We start from the raw sequence: 18,183 nt of genomic DNA on the forward strand, positions 1-18,183 counted from the left end.
TTGACAAAATGAATAAAAATTCAATGCAACATAGATCATGTTAATGTGAGGTTTCCTAAGTCACTTTTCGGGCCAGCGGTGATCTGTTTCTATTTAAGTTTTGACACCACTGGTGTGGAGTGTATTTATATGTGGAGAGTACATATAGTATCCCCCTCCTTAATAAAGGGATTCTTAACCTTCTATGGCATCATAGACCCCTCTCTGGCAGTCTGGGTAAACATATAGATCCATTATCAGAAGAATATTTTGAAATAATTGAAGAAAATGTAAAGTTTCAGTTAGAGGTTATCTATCTATCTATGTTATAGGTAATATATAGAGAGGTTTTATATATATATGTATGTATATATATACATACATATATATTATATAAAACTTTAATTTTTTCCCTATTTAATTTCATGGGATCCCTGAAATCTATCCACAGATCCTAAACAGTCTTAAACAGAGACTCTCTGACCCAAAAAGACCCATAAATACCTTGAGATCAGGGATGGTTTCATTTTTGTCTTTGTATGTGTCACTTCCAGAACCTTATCACCTTGTAATTTGAACCTGAGCACTGACCAGTAGGACAATTTGCCTTTTCCTCCCTATATTTTTTTCTCCTTAGAGGGTTCTAGAGAGATCAGCACTGCTTGCTATCCCTAGAAGTATTGGCTAATGATTAAGCATGGAACTTTCCAGAGTTTGCTCTGTAATGGTCCTTCAACCCTGGTAACCAGGAGTAGCCTAAGGCTATGGCAACTTTGTAAATATAAAATGAGTGGAATATCCCTTAGCTAGATAATTCATGATTGACTTTTAGGAGAATTATTGTTTTTTATTGAGTTTCTCCCTGTTATTTATTTTGACGCTGAGTATTCTGAGTTATGTCACTGAGGGAATTGTCCTTCCAACATGCCTCTGCCCTCCATGCTGCCTGACAACAAGCCCCTCTCTGTCATACCAATAGCCTTGGGCATAATAACCCCCCCTTTTCAAGTTCATAAACCAAGTCAGTGTGAGTATATATCAGCTGTCATCAGATTTTATCTTTTTCAATCTTGCTTACCATTACACATATGAATCTTTCATTCCTTCTTTACCCTGAGACTGGCTGTTAGCATCTTCATTATCTGGGTTCTCCATTATTTTTTTAACTGAATTCATTGTGCTAATATTATAATGGGAATCTGACCTGGACCTGTAGCTTCTTGGACACACTGACGTGCTATCACTAGAAACGACCGTAAATAGTAGCAATTTTCTAAATTTTTGGAGAAAACAACATTTAACTGTCGGCAAGAAGTGAAGTACTCCTCTCCATCAGGAGAAGGTCAATTCTTTGAAATGAGCTTCAATTTGATTCTCTTAAAATGACAATTAGTGCAACACTTTGGTTTTGTGTAGTCTCAGAATTTAGTTTTGGCTTTTACTTTAAACGTATTTGCCCTTTCCTCTTTCTTTAGACTCTCCATGTCTTCCTCAAGTCTTCAGAATGTCATGTTGTTGTTTGTTGTTTAGTCGTTTTAGTTACAGCTGACTCTTTGTGACCCCATTTGGGGTTTTCTTGGCAAAGACACTGGGGTGATTTACTTTTTCCTCTTCTAACTCCCAGCATAGAAAGCTGCCTCAGCACTCCAAAAGAAAATTGCAGTACTCAGATTTAGGATGCTACAAGAGTAGCTTAACCTCTCTGGGCTTCTCCAGCTCATTTTACAGATGAGGAAACTGAGGCAAACAGGGTTAAGTGACTTGCCCAGAGTCACACAGCTAGTACATGTCAGAGGCTGGATTTAAACTCAGGAAGACTCATCTTCCTGATCCCCATCACACACATGCATACACATGTAGACACATACACTAGAAACTGAGGTGGGGGGAAAAATTAGATTCTTTGTACATACCACTAGACTACATGCTGACAGGGTTTGTGAAAAGTTCTTAACTCCAGCCTGTACTCTGATCTTGAACTGGAATTTTATAGTGGGTAGTCAAGTAGGATGCCCATCTAGTTTATCAGTAATCCTGCCAAAATAGGATCCTTCAGAATAGCCTGTGCTATTTGGAGGGAAGATAAGATGGGGTGTCTTGTATGTTTCTCAGAAGTATTCTGGCTATTCAGGGTGGCTGCTAATCACCAGCATGGAACCTCATTAACAGCTCAGTGGTAGGAAGAAAAAATACTTTGCATTCTGAAGAGTCTGAATACATTAGTGATAATCAACATTTATAAATGGATTTTGCCTGTATGTTGAAAAGTCAAAATAAGTGCTAGTTTCAATGAGGAAAATTCCCTGCCCAACAAAGGAATAAACATTCTCCTCTCAGCCTCAGAAAAAAAAACTCCAAAAAACTTTTTAGGGCCTACCAATAGGATGTAGGCTCGTTGACACGAGACTTCAGTTTTTTTTCTTTATATCTCTTGTGCCTACCAACCCATAAGAGATACTTTATTTTTCTTTCTTTCTTTCGTGCTTTCTTTCTTCCTTTTCCTTCCTTTCATTCATAAATGCCTGTTGAATGAATGTGCTTGTCGTAGGCTTATCAATATACTGTATGTATACATGTATGTATGCATGTGCATGCCAGTCTGCATTCCACTGGGCAGAGACCACCTCTGCAGGGTCCTGTTCTGTAGGATAAGCTTTGCAGTGAGTGAATCAGCCCAATAATAAATTATGGTACATTTGCCAAAAGGATTGTGGCTCCCTTGGCAGGTGCCAATGATTAAACCCCAAGCTAGATCCTGTTATGTGTTTCCTGATAGAAATCTGGAGAAACAAGCGGTGGAAAGAGGATTGTAATTAAACTTCTGGATTGTGTGTGAGAGAGTGCTCTTGGGGGGGATGGGAAGGATGAGTGTGAGTGTGTGAGTGTGTGTGTGTGTGTGTGTGTGTGTGTGTGTGTGTAAAATACCCTAATGTTTATTTTTTCCTCCTCTAACTCCCAGCACGGAAAGCTGCCCATTGTTCCAAAAGAAAATTGCACTACTCAGATTTAGGATGCTACAGAGTGGTTCTGATGTTCTTAAGGGCTGGGGCAACCAGGCCACACACAGAGTAGTGACATTAGAACTGACTTCCAGTTCCTACTTGGTCACGGGACAGACATATTGCCTAACCTCTCTGGGCTTCAGTTCCCTCATCTATTTGTTTATCTTTTTGGACCAGATCTGTCATTTCATAGGCATAGGGAATTCTAGGATGAGAGAACTCCCTCTACCAAAGCAGATCAGCCCCTCCCTGCTCTGCAGCTTAGAGAGCAGCCAGTCCTAGGGCACTGAAAGGTTAAGCAGTGGTTTGCTGGTTGAACCTGGGTCTTCCTGACTCAAGGCTCACCTCATACTCATCATCTATTAAATAGAGATAATGCAGCATGCCCAGTTTATCTTGTGGAGTTTATTGTGAGGAGAAGTGATAGAACTAATATATGTGAAAGCCCTTTAAAAACCATAGCACACTACAGATGTAAGATATTATCACTGCCATCGTAGTTCTTAGCTCTTTCTACCCTCTAGCTCAGGGATTCTCAACTGGGGGTCTGTGAACTTTAAATATGTGTACTGATAACTATATTCAGTGTCATCAGTTTCCTTTGTAACCTATGTATTTGAAGCACTAAAAAGACATTCTTTTGGGAAGGGATCCATAGGCTTCTGCACACTACCGCAGGGGTCCATCACACACACAGAAAGATTAAGAGCACCTGGTTCTAATTGATTTTCATGGCTGGCCTGAGTTTAGCATAGATGAAGTACCAAATATATGAGGATAGAGGCTCAAGTAGGAACTCTGAGGAGATTCAGTCTAATGCTAAGTGGGGCAGAGAATTCGCCAGGCTTCAAGAAGGCCTTAAGATCTCAACTTGGTCGGCATGCACCTACATTGCTGTTGAATTGGGAATCTCCTGTGAAAGGTATGGCACAAGTCCCAGTAGGGTGCAGCCCCACAGGGAAAAGGGGGCAATCTATAGCCACAGAATCTAGCATCCCCATGACATGGGACGTTTGTGCCCTTTCTCCCTGGAAACAGAATAGGAAAAGCAGCAAGTAAGGAGAAGGTGAGATATAGAAGAGAGGCATAAGATTGCAATGGAAATCTTGGTCTGGAGTCCTGGGTAGCCATATAGCACACAGTTAATAAGCCTAAGGACTGCTGTAAGGAAGGCTCTTATAGATATTGGTACCCTGAATAAAGACTTGGATGCCCAATCCTAATTATATCTCTGAATAAGAATATTATTCTCCAGATGGGCTACAATGAAAAAAAAAAGCATCACCCTTAGCTATCAATAGTCCACCACCATGAATTGTGACTGGATTATATGAGCGCTATCATTGAAGAAGCAGTGGACTTGGAGCTGTAAGACCTAGGTTCTAGTTCTATACTTAGTTCTAGGTTCTAGTTGAGTACTTAAGTGTATGCAAATCATTTCCTCTCTTGGGGCTGTTTTTCTTCATGTATGAAACAAAAGTTTTGGGTTAAATAATCTCAAAGGTTCCAACCTGGTCAACCTTTCATGATATCCTGACCCAGGTATTCACTAGGCCACGTTGAGGGTTCCATTCTCCCTTGAGTCAATGGCTCACCATTACCTTAAAAAATGCTCCATTAAGCCTGAGCTTAGAATTACAGACTATTAAGGTTGGAAGGTACCTTAGAGCACATTTCCTGCATCTTCTAATTTTACAGATGAGGAATCTGAGACCACAGAGCCCACGGAACTCGATTAAGGTCACATACTAAGACGTGGCCGAGTTGGTATTAGAACCCACGACGTTTGACTCCATCACCTAACCTCCATGGAAACAAGTCCACACTGGACAGGATGTAAACAAGCACGTGTGGCTGTAGATGTTGGTGTCTCAACATGGAAGCTGACTACTCTTTGTTCTTACTTTTGGGGCCAGGACATTCCATTCAAGGGAAAATGCCTCCTATTCAATGAGAAAAAAGGCATTGATTAGTCAAGTTCAATGGCACATTATAAATTTTGGTAGAGGGGAAGGAGTACTCTGAGCTCTGCCACAAACTACTTACGTGACTGTGGATAAATCGTTTCAGTTTCTTTATGTGTAAAAATTAACAGGCTGGAATCCATCATCATCATCATCATAGCTAACATTTACATAGTGCTTACTGTGCCCTGTAATGGCCATGTAAATTTGAAGATCCTTCCCATCCATTAATAGGCCCACGTGACCTGCTTAAGTCACCTGTGAGCCAAAGTCACACAAAGCCTGTGGTGGGAGCAGCTGGCTGGGCAGGTGGGGCAGGAGAGGTGGGAGGGGCGGGGCACCACGGAAGAAGCTCGTCAGAGCAGTCAGAGCGGAGGGAGAGAGAGGAAGCAGCTGCCCGTGAGCAGGGGGAGGCTCTGGGACGCGGTGCGCCGCAGCGATGATGTGCATAAACTTCTTTGCTGTTTTCATGGATTTGGTTTTCTGGGGTCTGAATGAATGCTCTGGTTCCATCTTCCCTATGGAGAGTCTGTTACATTTCATGACTCAGAACCACGCCGGCACATTCATGGTCACTGTTGGCGATGCCTGTGCCAGGTCCTGCGCCAAGCTCTTCACAACGATCACCTCCTGTGGTCCTCAGAACAACACTGGGAGGCTGGCGCCAGGACTCCCATTTCACAGACAAGGAAAGTGAGGCCAACAGAGATTGAGTGACTCGAACAAGGTCACACCGCTACTCAGTGTCCAAAGCCAGATTCAAACTCAGGTCTTTTTGACTCCCAGTTCAGCTCTCTCTCTACAGCATCGCTGGAGCTAGCCAAGACCTTGGAGATCACTGAATCCAACCCCGTAATTTTACAGATGAGGAAACCGAGGCACAGAGTGGTTAAGTGATTTGACCATGGTAACACAGCCAATACATGTCTGAGATGGGGTTTGAACCCACGTCCAATACCCTCTTCACTACACCGCATTGATCATCTCTAAGATCCCTACCTTTTAACATAATATGTTATTTGATTCAATGATCTTTAGCCCACTAATAAATTGATTAATCAATAAGCATTTATTAAGCACCTACTAAGTACCAGGCTCCATACTAAGCACTAACTCCATGCAGATCGACAATATAGAATAGGTAATAGGTACTGAACGACCATAACAAGCACAGGAGATATGGAAATGCTTAACTCTTGTAAATAGAGGCTCTGTGATCCTCAGCCAATAGCACACATAAGTCTCAAGACTGAGATGATCCCATGAAAGGCCCCTCTCCCTTAACAATGTGCTAATCTGCCAGTAATCAAGCGGAAGGAGGTCCTTTCCTTTCTGTGATTAGGGGCCCAGAATTTAAACTTAGACTGTCATTATCACATTTGATGGAGGTGCACTTGGCAGCCCAAGAGAGGAGGTGAGAAAGTGATTGGTGGGGATGCTCCCACCATAAGACTTAGTAGAATGCTGATGAAAGAAGGGAGAGATGTGAGTCTGAGCTTTTACAAGGAGAGGGTTCCTACGAGATGACGAAATCCAGGGTATGGCTAGGCCAGGGGGATGCTGATGTGGAATGAGGAAGAAAAGCCTCAGAATGAAGACAGTCTCTGGAATTGCGAAGCAAGGGTATCAGTGCATCAAAACATATGTTGAATTCCTTGAGGATAAAAGCATGTGGCAGGGTGGAGAGCAAACTGAAAACCAGGGACTTAAGTCAATGAGAGAGGCCTAAGTAGATGACAGGTTGATGGGTGATGGGACATGATGATGTGGAAAAAGTGATATAAATAGATGGCACGGACCTCAAAAGAGGTACTCTTCTGGTAATGGAACTGTGGTTTGCGAGTGGCACTTAGGAGCAAAGAGTTGCTTGGCCCTTCTTCCTTGGTCAGTGAAATAGTGAAAAGTGGAGGTTGGAGGATGGGAGTAAAGGGGAAGTGTTGGAGGGGAGCTTCTGGAAAAAGCTAGATTTCAGCAAAGGGACAAGATGAAAGGTACTCTTGTGTAAAAGTTCAAGGATAGGGGTGGAGCAAAGATGGTAACTTGAAAACAGGGACGTGCTTAAGCTCTCCCCCAAATCCCTCCAAACACCTGTAAAAATGGCTCTGAACAAATTCTAGAGCTACAGAACCCACGAGTTGCCAGAGGAAAGCAGGTCTCCAGGCCAAGATGGCCTGGATGGTCTCTGGGAAGGGTCTATTACACTGTGCTGGGAGCGGAGCATAGCCCAGCATGGGCTGAGCCAGGACAGACCAGGCTGGAGTAGACCTGGTGGTGCAGGCCTCAGGTCCCTGAATCACTGAGCTGTGGCAGTTATCAGACTTTTCAACCCACAAATATCATACACAATGGAGCAGGTCAGGAGCAGGTCAGTGGGAAAACTGCTGGATCTGGGTGAGAGAAGCGCATTGTTCAGCTGCAGCCCTGGGGTATCCAAGGTGGCTGCAGTGGCAGTGGCAGCAGCAGCAGCAACGGCTGCCTCCAAAGCCCCAGGCCCACTCAGTGGGGTAATCAAATGGCTTATCAGAGTGTGAGTACAAGGATCACTTTGCTGGCACAGAGACAAGGTTCTCTTGCTTTACCCTGCTTGGATATGGGTCATATCCTGGTTGGCGGTTCTTGGGGGAGGAGGAGTGCTGGTGTGGCAGAGCCTTGTGGTGGCTGTGGAGAGGGAGTCCTCCTGGTGGTTACATGGCAGAAAAGGAGTGCCTGCACTCAGAGACCAGAGCACAGGCCAGGAGAGGAGTATCATACCATTGCAGAATAGAAAAAGCTCTGAAAACAGCAGCACAAAACCCCTGAAGCTTGGGACAAAGCACTCTCCACTCTAAAAGCAGACACGCTGTGACAAAAAGCTCAAAAGTCAAGTAATTGGCTGGGAAAATGAGCAAGCAGCATAAAAGGACTCAGACTACAGACTTTTTCTTTGGTGACAAAGAAGATCAAAAAATACAGCCAAAAGAAGTCAACAAAGTCAAAGAGCCTACATCAAAAGCCTCCAAGAAAAATATAAATTGGTCTCAGGCCATGGAAGAGCTCAAAATGGATTTGGAAAATCAAATAACAGAAGTAGAAGAAAAATTGGAAAGAGAAATGAGAGAGATGCAAGAAAATCATGAAAAACAAGTCAACGTCTTGCTAAAGGAGACCCAAAAAATACTGAAGAAAATAACACCTTAAAAAATAGACTAACCCAAATGTCAAAAGAAGTCCAAAAAGCCAATGAGAATAATGCCTTAAAAGGCAGAATTAGCCAAATGGAAAAGGAGGTCCAAAAGACCACTGAAGAAAATAATGCCTTAAAAATTAGAATGATGCAAGTAGAAGCTAGTGACTTTATGAGAAATGAAGATATTATAAAACAGAACCAAAAGAATGAAAAAAATGGAAGACAATGTGAAATATCTCATTGGAAAAACCACTGACCTGGAGTATAGATTCAGGAGAGATCATTTAAAAATTACTGGACTACCTGAAAGCCATGATCAAAAAAAGAGCCTAGAAATCATCTTTCAAGAAATTATCAAGGAAAACTGCTCTGATAGTCTAAGACCAGAGGGCCAAATAGAAATTGAAAGAATCCACTGATCACTTCTTGAAAAAGATCCCAAAAAGAAAACTCCTAAGAATGTTGTAGCCAAATTCCAGAGTTCCCAGGTCTCAAGGAGAAAATATTTCAAGCAGCCAGAAAGAAACAATTTGAGTATTACGGAAACACAATCAGGTTAACACAAGATCTGGCAGCTTCTACATTAAGGGATCAAAGGGCTTGGAATATGGTATTTTGGAGGTCAAAGGAGCTAGGATTAAAACCAAGAATCACCTACCCAGCAAAACTGAGTATAATACTCCAGGGCAAAATATAGACTTTCAATAAAATAGAAGACTTTTAAGCATCCTTGATGATAAGACCAGAGCTGAATGGAACATTTGAATTTCAAATACAAGAATCAAGAGAAGCATGAAGAGGTAAAAGGGAAAGAGAAATCGTAAGGGACTTAATAAAGTTGAACTGATTTGTTTACATTCCTACATTTAACTCATGAGACCTTTCTCAGTATTAGGGTAGTTGAAAGGAACATACATATATATAGACAGAGGGCATAGGATGAGTTGAATATGAAGGGATGATATCTAAAAAAAATAAAATTAAGGGGTGAGAGAGGAATATATTGGGAGGAGAAAGGGAGAGATAGAATAGGGTAAATTATCTCACATAAGGTGGCAAGAAAAAGCTGTTGTAATGGAAGGGAAGAGGGGACAGATGAAAGGGAATGAGTGAATCTTGCTCTCATCAGATTTGACTTGAGCAGGGAATAACATATATACTGAACTGGGTATCTTATCCTACAGGAAAGTAGAGGGGAAGGGGATAAGAGAGGGGGGATGATAGAAGGGAGGGCAGATTGGGGGAGGAGGTAGTCAAAAACAAACACTTCTGAAAAGGGACAGGGTCAAGGAAGAAAACTGAATAAAGGGGGGCAGGATGGGATGGAGGGAAATATAGTTAGTCTTTCACAAAATGACTATTATGGAAGTGTTTTGCATAACAATACACATATGGTCTACTTTGAATTGCTTGCCTTCTCAAGGAGGGTTGCCTTCCCTCAGGGAGAGAAGAAGGGAGGGAATTTGCAACTCAAAATTCTAAAAACAAATGTTTTTTAAAAAGTTGTTTTTACATGCAACTGGGAAATAACATATACAGGCAATCGGGTATGGAAATCTATCTTGACCTACAAGAAAGTAAGGGGAAAGGGGATAAGGGGAGGGCAGTGGAGTGATAGAAGGGAGGGCAGACTGGGGAAAGGGGCAATCAGAATATATGCCATCTTAGGGTGGGGGGGGAGGGTAGAAATGGGGAGAAAATTTGTAACTGAAAATCTTGTGGAAATCAATGTTGAAAACTAAAAATATTAAATAAATAAAAAATTAAAAAGATCGAGGATATAAGTGAGCCTGACTTTAATGGGAGTTTCAAAAAAAGTTGCTAATGGAAGGTGGGGAAATGATGTGGTTAGTGAGCAGAACACAGAGGTCCAGCTGAGGGGGTAAATGCATGTCAGAGTAAAGCTGTCCATGGGGCAATATGAAAATGTTTCTAAGTTTTTGCCATTCATTCATTTTCAGTTACATACGACTCTTTGCGATCCCATGTGGAATTTTCTTGGCAAAGATACTGGAGTGGTTTGCCATTTCCTTCTCCAGCTCATTTTACAGATGAGGAAACTGAGGCAAGCAAGTTCAAGTTAACTTGCCCAGGGTCACATAATTAGTAAGTGTCTGAGGTCAGATGTGAGCTCATAAAGATGAGTCTTCCCGATTCAAGGCTCAGCATTCAATCCACTGCACCAGCTAGCTTGCCCTTACCTTTTTTACGTTTCCATTTTTCTAACTTTACAATATAATGGTATTATATTTCATATAATTCTCCAGTAATTGCTAAATAAGAACTATAGGTGACAGCTTTAAAAACAAGAAATTTGCCAGGTGTTCCCTTTGTCTCATTCATACAAATGAATTCATATAATGTATTAGTTTGTGTACTAATGTATATTAATGTATTAAAGTATAATGCATTCAAAATATCACCTCCCTCCTCCATCCAATTCTAAATGCTGAAAGATGGGAAATTCCTCAGCCCACTGACTCTTTTGCAGGAGAGATCCTCATTAGCCTACCCACCCCCCCCACTCATATCTTTATTTCTTTGCTTTGATGTGACTGGGCAAGGGCAGGCTGTAGGAAGTGAATGATGGGAGTTTCCTCTCCCCAAAGTGCCCCACCCAGACAATAGCTTGAGTCTCCATGCGTGGTGCACTTGTCTCTGACTGCCTTTGCATCAGGGTAGGGGGTGGTAGGGAGATAGGAGGAATAACACAAACATTCCTCCTGCCATCTGCCTTTCCTCCTTGATCTCCTTCTTTGACAAGAGTTTCAAAAGAAGATGTACTCTGCTCTTTCTGCAGAACCTATTCTTGAGAGCTGGCAGGGGATCAGAATTGATGAGAATCTTGGCCTTTGAACCTTTTGGAGAGTGGAATTTTTGTCAGTCTCCATCCCTTGTTAACCCAAGAAGGTCGAGCACAGGCTGATAGTGGGGAGGGTTTAGGGGTGGGGTGGAGAAAGCAGGTGGGGGCTGGAGAGTCCAAGAAAAAAAATGTAGCAAGAATTGTAGGGCTCTGCATTAGGTGGTGACAGTCAGATAGCTAAGAGATTTGTTGTTTTGTTTTTATGATGCTGTAGGTTTGAAGCCATGCAGCAATCACTTTTTTTTTCTTTTTAGGGAAGAATTTAAAAAGTAAAGCTCTGCAAATTGACTGAATTAGAATCTTTTACAACGCTTTCCTTCATTATATTCAGTTATACCCTTAAAATCTACTAGGGTCTACTAGGACGCTACTCTGTTCATGGACTAAATTCATTCACTAAATTGACCTTAGATATTGAGAAGACCAGAAGCTATTTTATTTGTTGGTTCTAAAATTTTAAACTGTTGTATACTTTGACTAGCTCAGTATTTTGAATCTCATTATGTATGTGGGTCATTAAATACTTCTTTGGTCCTCTTTTAAAGTTCCTGCCTTCCTTTCTCTATAAGACTTACTATACTGGTGCCAGATATTAGTGAAATATTTGTGGAAAAAGCCATCTAACCCTCTCCACTAGTCCATACAGAAATCTAAAAGTCTTAACTTAGCTTGACAGTTTGAGAATTTGAATTTTTTACATGTTCAGGGAACACTACAGTTTTTTTTAAAAAAATTTTTTTACAGATAATATTTGTATCACTTTTAAGTGCTAACTGAATTGAGTTTATATAATGTATATACATGTGTGTACATATATATATATATGTCTGGGAGTGCAGATAGACCCAAATATGTGTGTGTCTATGTGTGTGTATATATATCTATATATATATCTATATACACACACATGTATATGCATATATGTTTATATACACAGATATATACACACATGCACACAGTGCTGGAATGCATATATATGTATATACACTATTTACACATGTATAATATACACATACACACATGTACATGCAAGCACATACACACTTCCTTTCTTTTTCCCATCCTCTGACGCTTCCCTTTTTAGGAAAGGGACAGAGGTTTGGTATTTAGCCTCTCACTCTCACTTTCTAGCAATCACTCTGATCAGCATTCAAAGGCTAGAAAGTCTTATTTTAGGAGGTCCTGGGACCTTTCTCTGTTCTGATTCTACCTCCTCTTTCTAAATGAAAGCTATTCCTCGAGGGAACATACGTGGGAAGATTTGGGATAAGCACAGCTTCCTATCTCCCATTTCTAGGTTAGGCGAAGCTAATAGTAGGGAATGTTGACAGCCCTGAGTTATTTGAAAAATCTTTTGTTTTCCTTTGTCAGAGGGACCCCGTGGACCCTCTTCAGCTATCTGTTGAAGCCCATGGAAGCCTATCCTTTCTGAGCATAACTGCATAAAATAATACACACAAGATTACAAAGAACACTAAAGGCTAATAAAAATAAAGATCTCCCCCCCACCACCCCAGCTCATGGACTCTCTGAAATGCATCCAAGGACCCCAGGTCAAGAAAGTTTGGATGTGTGCGGTTTAAAGGTGGTGGTTGTTGTTGTTTGTCCTTCTTGAAGAGGACCAGTGACTCAGGAGGGTGATGTCTTGACTTGCAGGTGAACTGGATTTAAGTGAGGCAGAGCTGTGCAAAGTCACCAGCCTCACTGTCTCCTCCAGAGCCATCTGAATCCAGTGGCAAGACAGATCAGGAGCCTGGCTATGGCCTTAGATGCAGTGGGAGACCCTGGCCTTTCTAAGCTAGGGTCTTTGTCAGGTCTCAGTTTGTCCATTTATTCAGGGATTAAAGGCTAGGTAAGAAATGAAGCAAAAGATGGCCTAGTCTGACTTCCCAAAAGAATCAGTCTAGGAGGGGAAGACCCTGGGAGCTTATGGCCAGAATAGGAACAACTGTGTTTATATTCACTCTGAGCCATCAAAACCCAAACAAAACGCAAACGAGGCTTGGGCTGGGACCTATTATTGGCCAATCATTGACAGCCAGAGTGAAGGTTACTTAGGGAGAAACTGAGGTGCTTTGTTTGCTCCCCCTAAATAAGGTGGGAGTGTTGCCTCAGGTGAACACAAGTAGCAAGAATAAGAGTGCTGCTACATGGGGTGGCAACAGTCAAACAGCTAAGGGTTAGTTGTTGGTTTTTCAATGTAGTAGGTTTTAAGACCAGTTTTTCCACCACATCTGGAGTTAAAGACAAGAATTATCTTGAAGCTGGAGAGTGACAAGTGCCCTCTCAGTTAAGCAAGGAGGGCAGGATCCATCTTCTGTCCATGATCATAGGTAAGTCACTTAACCATTCAGGACATCAGTTTCCTCATTTATAAAATGAGGGAATTGGATTAGAAGTTAGGTACAACAAAATTTTATTAAAAACGTAAAAAAAAATCTTTAGTTCATGGGCCATACAAAACCAGGCCATGGTCCTCCTGGACTAGTTGGTCTCTAAGGTTTCTTCTAGCCCTAATTCCATGATAGTATGGTTATCGTAGCTAGGTGGCCCAGAGAATAGATCACCAGGCCTGGAGTCAGGAAGACTCATCCTCCTGAGTTCAAATATAGCCTCAGACACTAGCTGTGAGCCCCTAGGCAAGTCACTTAACCCTGTTTGCATCAGTTTCCTCATCTGTAAAATGAGCTGGAGAAGGAAATGGCAAGTCACTCCAGTATCTTTGCCAAAAAAAACCCAAATGGGGGAGTCAGACGTGACTGAAATGACTGAACAACAATGGTTATCACAGAATCATATCGGTGGAAAGACTTCAAATTATATAGCCCAACTTAAAACTGAAAAAAGATTTCCCTACTTCCAGAAGCCAAGATGGTGAAGTAAGAAGTAAGTCACTCTCACCCTTCCTTATTGACCTCTGAAAGCCCAGATAGTGTTACCCCAGGAAAAACCCTGGAACAGTTGAGCCAGCAGAAAGACTAGGTGCAGCAGTCTTGTAGCCCAGTATGCTTGAGGGATTAAGGGGAAAGGCCCCTCTTGCTCTGGAGGTGAGGGAGCAGTACAGGATGGGATGTGTCCCAGCAAGCCAGTGGCAAGCATTTCAGCAAACCAGGGGGAAATCCTATGCCCCAGGGTGGTGGAACAGGCCAGCGTCAACACCAGGACACCTAAGTGCCTCAGTACAGGCAGGGGAACTAGTAGATATCAGCTTGGAAAACCAGCATGTGCAGCATTCTCCACCAGCCAAATCTCCTGGTGTCTCAGCACAACTTCAGGAAGCACAACTCAAGGAGGCACAGCTCCAGGCTGGCAGACATCTTCCAGAAGTCAAACATTCAAGTACAAGGCCCAAGTAAGCAGAGCCCCCACCCCCACCCCAAGAGCTCCAGTGTTGCTGACCCCAGCTCGGCCCTAGGTAAGCTGCCAGAACCCTACAGCCTCCAGTTGCCAGTACCGGAGGCCCCAGCAAACAAACCTAGTGACCAGGTCCCAGGCTCCTTGCACAGGAAGCTTGGTTCAGTGCCCCCTGCACTCCAGCAGGATAGTGAGGAAATAGGCAAACAGCATGAGCAAAAAGCAGAAAGGACAGTGACCACAGATTCTTATTATGGGGACAGGGAAGATCAAGGCACAAATTCAGAAGAGGACAACATTGTCAACATACCCATCTGAAACCTCAAAGGGGAATATGAACTGGTCTTAAGCCCAAAAAGCCTTCTTGGAAGCTCAAAAGGATTCTAAAAGTCAAATAAGAGAGGTAGAAGAAATTGAGAAAAGAAATGAGGGGTATACAAGAGAGAATCAATAGCTTGGAAAAGGAAGGATAAAAATTGACTGCAGAAAACAAGTCCTTAAAAAGTAGAATTGACCAAATGGAAAAGGAGGCACAAAAACTTACTGAAGAGAAAAACTGCTTAAAAAGTAAATTGGGCCAAATGTAAAAGGAGGTGCAAAATCTAATAGAAGAAAACAATTTGTTAAAAATTAGAATTGGGCAAGTGGAAGCTAATGACTTTATGAGATGTCAAGAATCAGTCAAACAGAAACAAAAGAATAAAAAATAGAAGAAAACATAAAACATCTCATTAGTTAAACAAATGACCTGGAAAATAGGTCCAGGAAAGACAATTTAAAAATTATTGGTATACCTGAAAACCATGATAAAAAAAAAGAACTTGGACAGCATCTTTCAGAAAATCATCGAAGAAAACTGCCCTGAGGTCCTAGAACCAGAAGATAAAATAGTCATCAAAAGAATCCATCAATCACCTCCTGAAAGAGATTCCAAGAAATATTGTAGCCAAATTCCAAAATTACCAGGTCAAAGAGAAAACTGCAAGTAGCCAGAAAGAAACAGTTTATATATGATGGAATCACAGTCAGAATTATGCAGGACCTTGCAGCTTCTACAATAAAAGATTGGAGGGTGTGGAATACGACATTCCATAAGGCAAAAGATCCTTGGATTACAACCCAGGATTAATTATTCAATGAAATAGGGCACTTCCAAACCTTCCTGATGAAAAGACCAGAGCTCAATAGAAAATTTGATCTTCAAATACAAAGACTCAAGAGAGACACAAAAAGGTAAATAGGAAAGAAAAAAAAACAACAGCAACATGTTATTACTAAGGGCAAACTGTTAACATTCATACAAGGGAAGATGATACTTGTAACTGTTGAGAACTGTATTGTTATCATGTCATTTAACAGGGGTGTACATAGATAGAGGGCATGGATATAAGTTGACTCTGATGTGATGATAAAAAATCTAATTAAGTGGTGAAATGGGATTATACTAGGAGAAGAGTAAAGGAGGAGGTAGACAAGGGTAAATAACATCATATGAAATGGTACAAAAACCTATTATAGTAGGGGGAAGGAAGGCAGGGAGATGAACATTATTTGAACCTTACTCTCATCAGATGTGGCTCAAAGGGGGAATAACGTAATCAGTTAGGTATAGAAATCTAACTTACCCTATGGGATGTAAGAGAGGAAAGGGGAAAGAAAAAGGAGAGGGTAGACAGAAGGAAAGGAAGAAGTAATAAGGGTAAAGGGGAAGAAAAGGGAGGGGGCTGATGAAAAAGAGAGCAGGCTGAGGGAGGTGGTGGTTGAAAGCAAAACTCTAGTGAGGAGGGAAAGGGAAAAAGGAGACAGAAAAGCATGATCAGGGGAATATAGGATGGAGAGAAAGACACGGAGAGTAATCATAACTGTGAATGTGAATGGGATGAACTGTCTCATAAAATGGAAGCAGATAGCGGAGTAGATTAAAAACAAGAATCCTACAATATGTTGTTTTCAATAAACACATATGAAGCAGAGGGCTACACAAAGAATAAAGGCAAAAGTCTGGAGCAGAATATATTATGCTTCAGCTGAAGTAAAAAAAAAAAGCAGTGGTAGCAATCCTGATCTCAGACAAAGCAAAAGCAAAAATGGATCTAATTAAAATAGATAAGGAAAGAAACCACATCCTGCTAAAGGGTACCATAGACAATGAAATAATATCATTACCAAACATATGTGCACCAAATAGTATAGCACCCAAATTCTTAGGAGAGAAGTTAAGGGACAACAAAACTATACTAGTGGGGGACCTCAACCTCCCCCTCTCAGAACTAGATAAATCTAACCACAAAATAAACAAAAAAGAAGTTAAGAGATGAATAGAATTTTAGAAAAGTTAGATATGCTTGACCTCTGGAGAGAACTGAATGGGGATGGAAAGGAATATACTTTTTTCTCTGAGGTACAAAAATTGACCACATATTAGGGCATAAAAACTGCACAATCCAATATAGAAAGGCAGAAATATTAAAAGCATCCTTTTCAGATTATGATGCAATAAAAATTACACGTAACAAAGGGGCATGGAAAGATAGACCAAAAATTAATTGGAAACTAAATACTCTAATCCTAAAGAATGAGTGAGTCAAACAATGAATCATAGAAATAACCAATAACTTCATCCAAGAGAATGATGATAATGAGGCAACATAGAAAAATTTATGGGATGCAGTGAAAGTGGTTCTTAAGGGAAGTTTTATATTACTAAGTGCTTACATGAATAAAATAGAGAAAGAAGAGATCAATGAATTGGGCATGCAACTAACAAAGCTAGAAAAAGAACAATTAAAAACCCACAATTAAATAACAGATTAGAAATTCTGAAAACCAAAGGAGAGATTAATAAAACTGAAATTAAGAAAACTATTAAACTAATAAATATAACTAAGAGCTGGTTTTATGAAAGAGCCAACAAAATAGATGAACCTTTGGTTAATTTGATTAAAAAAAAGATAACTAAGTTACCAGAATCAAAAATGAAAAGGGTGCATTCACCACTAATGAAGAGGAAATCAAAACCATAATTAGGAACTATTTTACCCAATGTATGCCAATAAATTTGATAATCTTGGTGAAATGGATGAATATTTACAAAATACAAATTGCCCAGATTAATGTTAGAGGAAATAAAATACTTAAATAATCCCATTTCAGAAAAAGAAATTGGACAAGCCATTAATGAGCTCTGTAAGAAAAGATCTCCAGGGCTAGATGGATTTACAAGTGAATTCTATCAAACATTTAAAGAACAACTAATTCCAATAATATATAAAATGGGGAAAATAAGTGAAGTCCTACCAAATTTTTTTTATGATACAAATATGGTACTGATCCCTAAACCAGGAAGAGCTAAGGCAGAGAAAGAAAATTGTCCAATTTCCATAATGAATATAGATGCAAAAATTTTAAATAAAATATTAACAAAGAGATTACAGCACCTTATCTTGAGGATACTACACTATGACCAGGTAGGATTTATACCAGGAATGCAGGGATGGTTCAATATCAGGAAAACTATTAGAATAATTGATCATATCAACAACAAAACTAATGGCAATCATATGATTATCTCAATAGATGCAGAAAAAGCTTTTGACAAAATAGAAAACTCATTCCTATTAAAAAAACCTAGAAATCATAGGAATAAATGGAGTCTTCCACAAAATGATCAGTAGCATCTGCCTAAAACCATCAGCAAGCATTATATGTAATGGGAACAAGCTAGAAGCATTATCCAATAAGACCAGGGGTGAAACAAGGATATGTATTATCACCACTGTTAGTCAGTATTGTACTAGAAATGTTAACTTTAGCAATGAGAAGAAAAAGAAATGGAAGGAATTAGAATTGGCAAAG

The 18,183-nt window shown here is 40.6% G+C and overlaps 1 protein-coding gene across 5 annotated transcripts in view; it reads right to left on the reverse strand.

Moving 5' to 3' along the window:
• Positions 1–18,183, reverse strand: part of PALM2AKAP2 (PALM2 and AKAP2 fusion) — a 553,253-nt gene that overhangs the window by 305,039 nt on the left and 230,031 nt on the right. The window lies entirely within an intron of this gene.

Source organism: Trichosurus vulpecula, chromosome 1 (genome assembly GCF_011100635.1).
Source record: "Trichosurus vulpecula isolate mTriVul1 chromosome 1, mTriVul1.pri, whole genome shotgun sequence".
NCBI lineage: Eukaryota > Metazoa > Chordata > Mammalia > Diprotodontia > Phalangeridae > Trichosurus > Trichosurus vulpecula.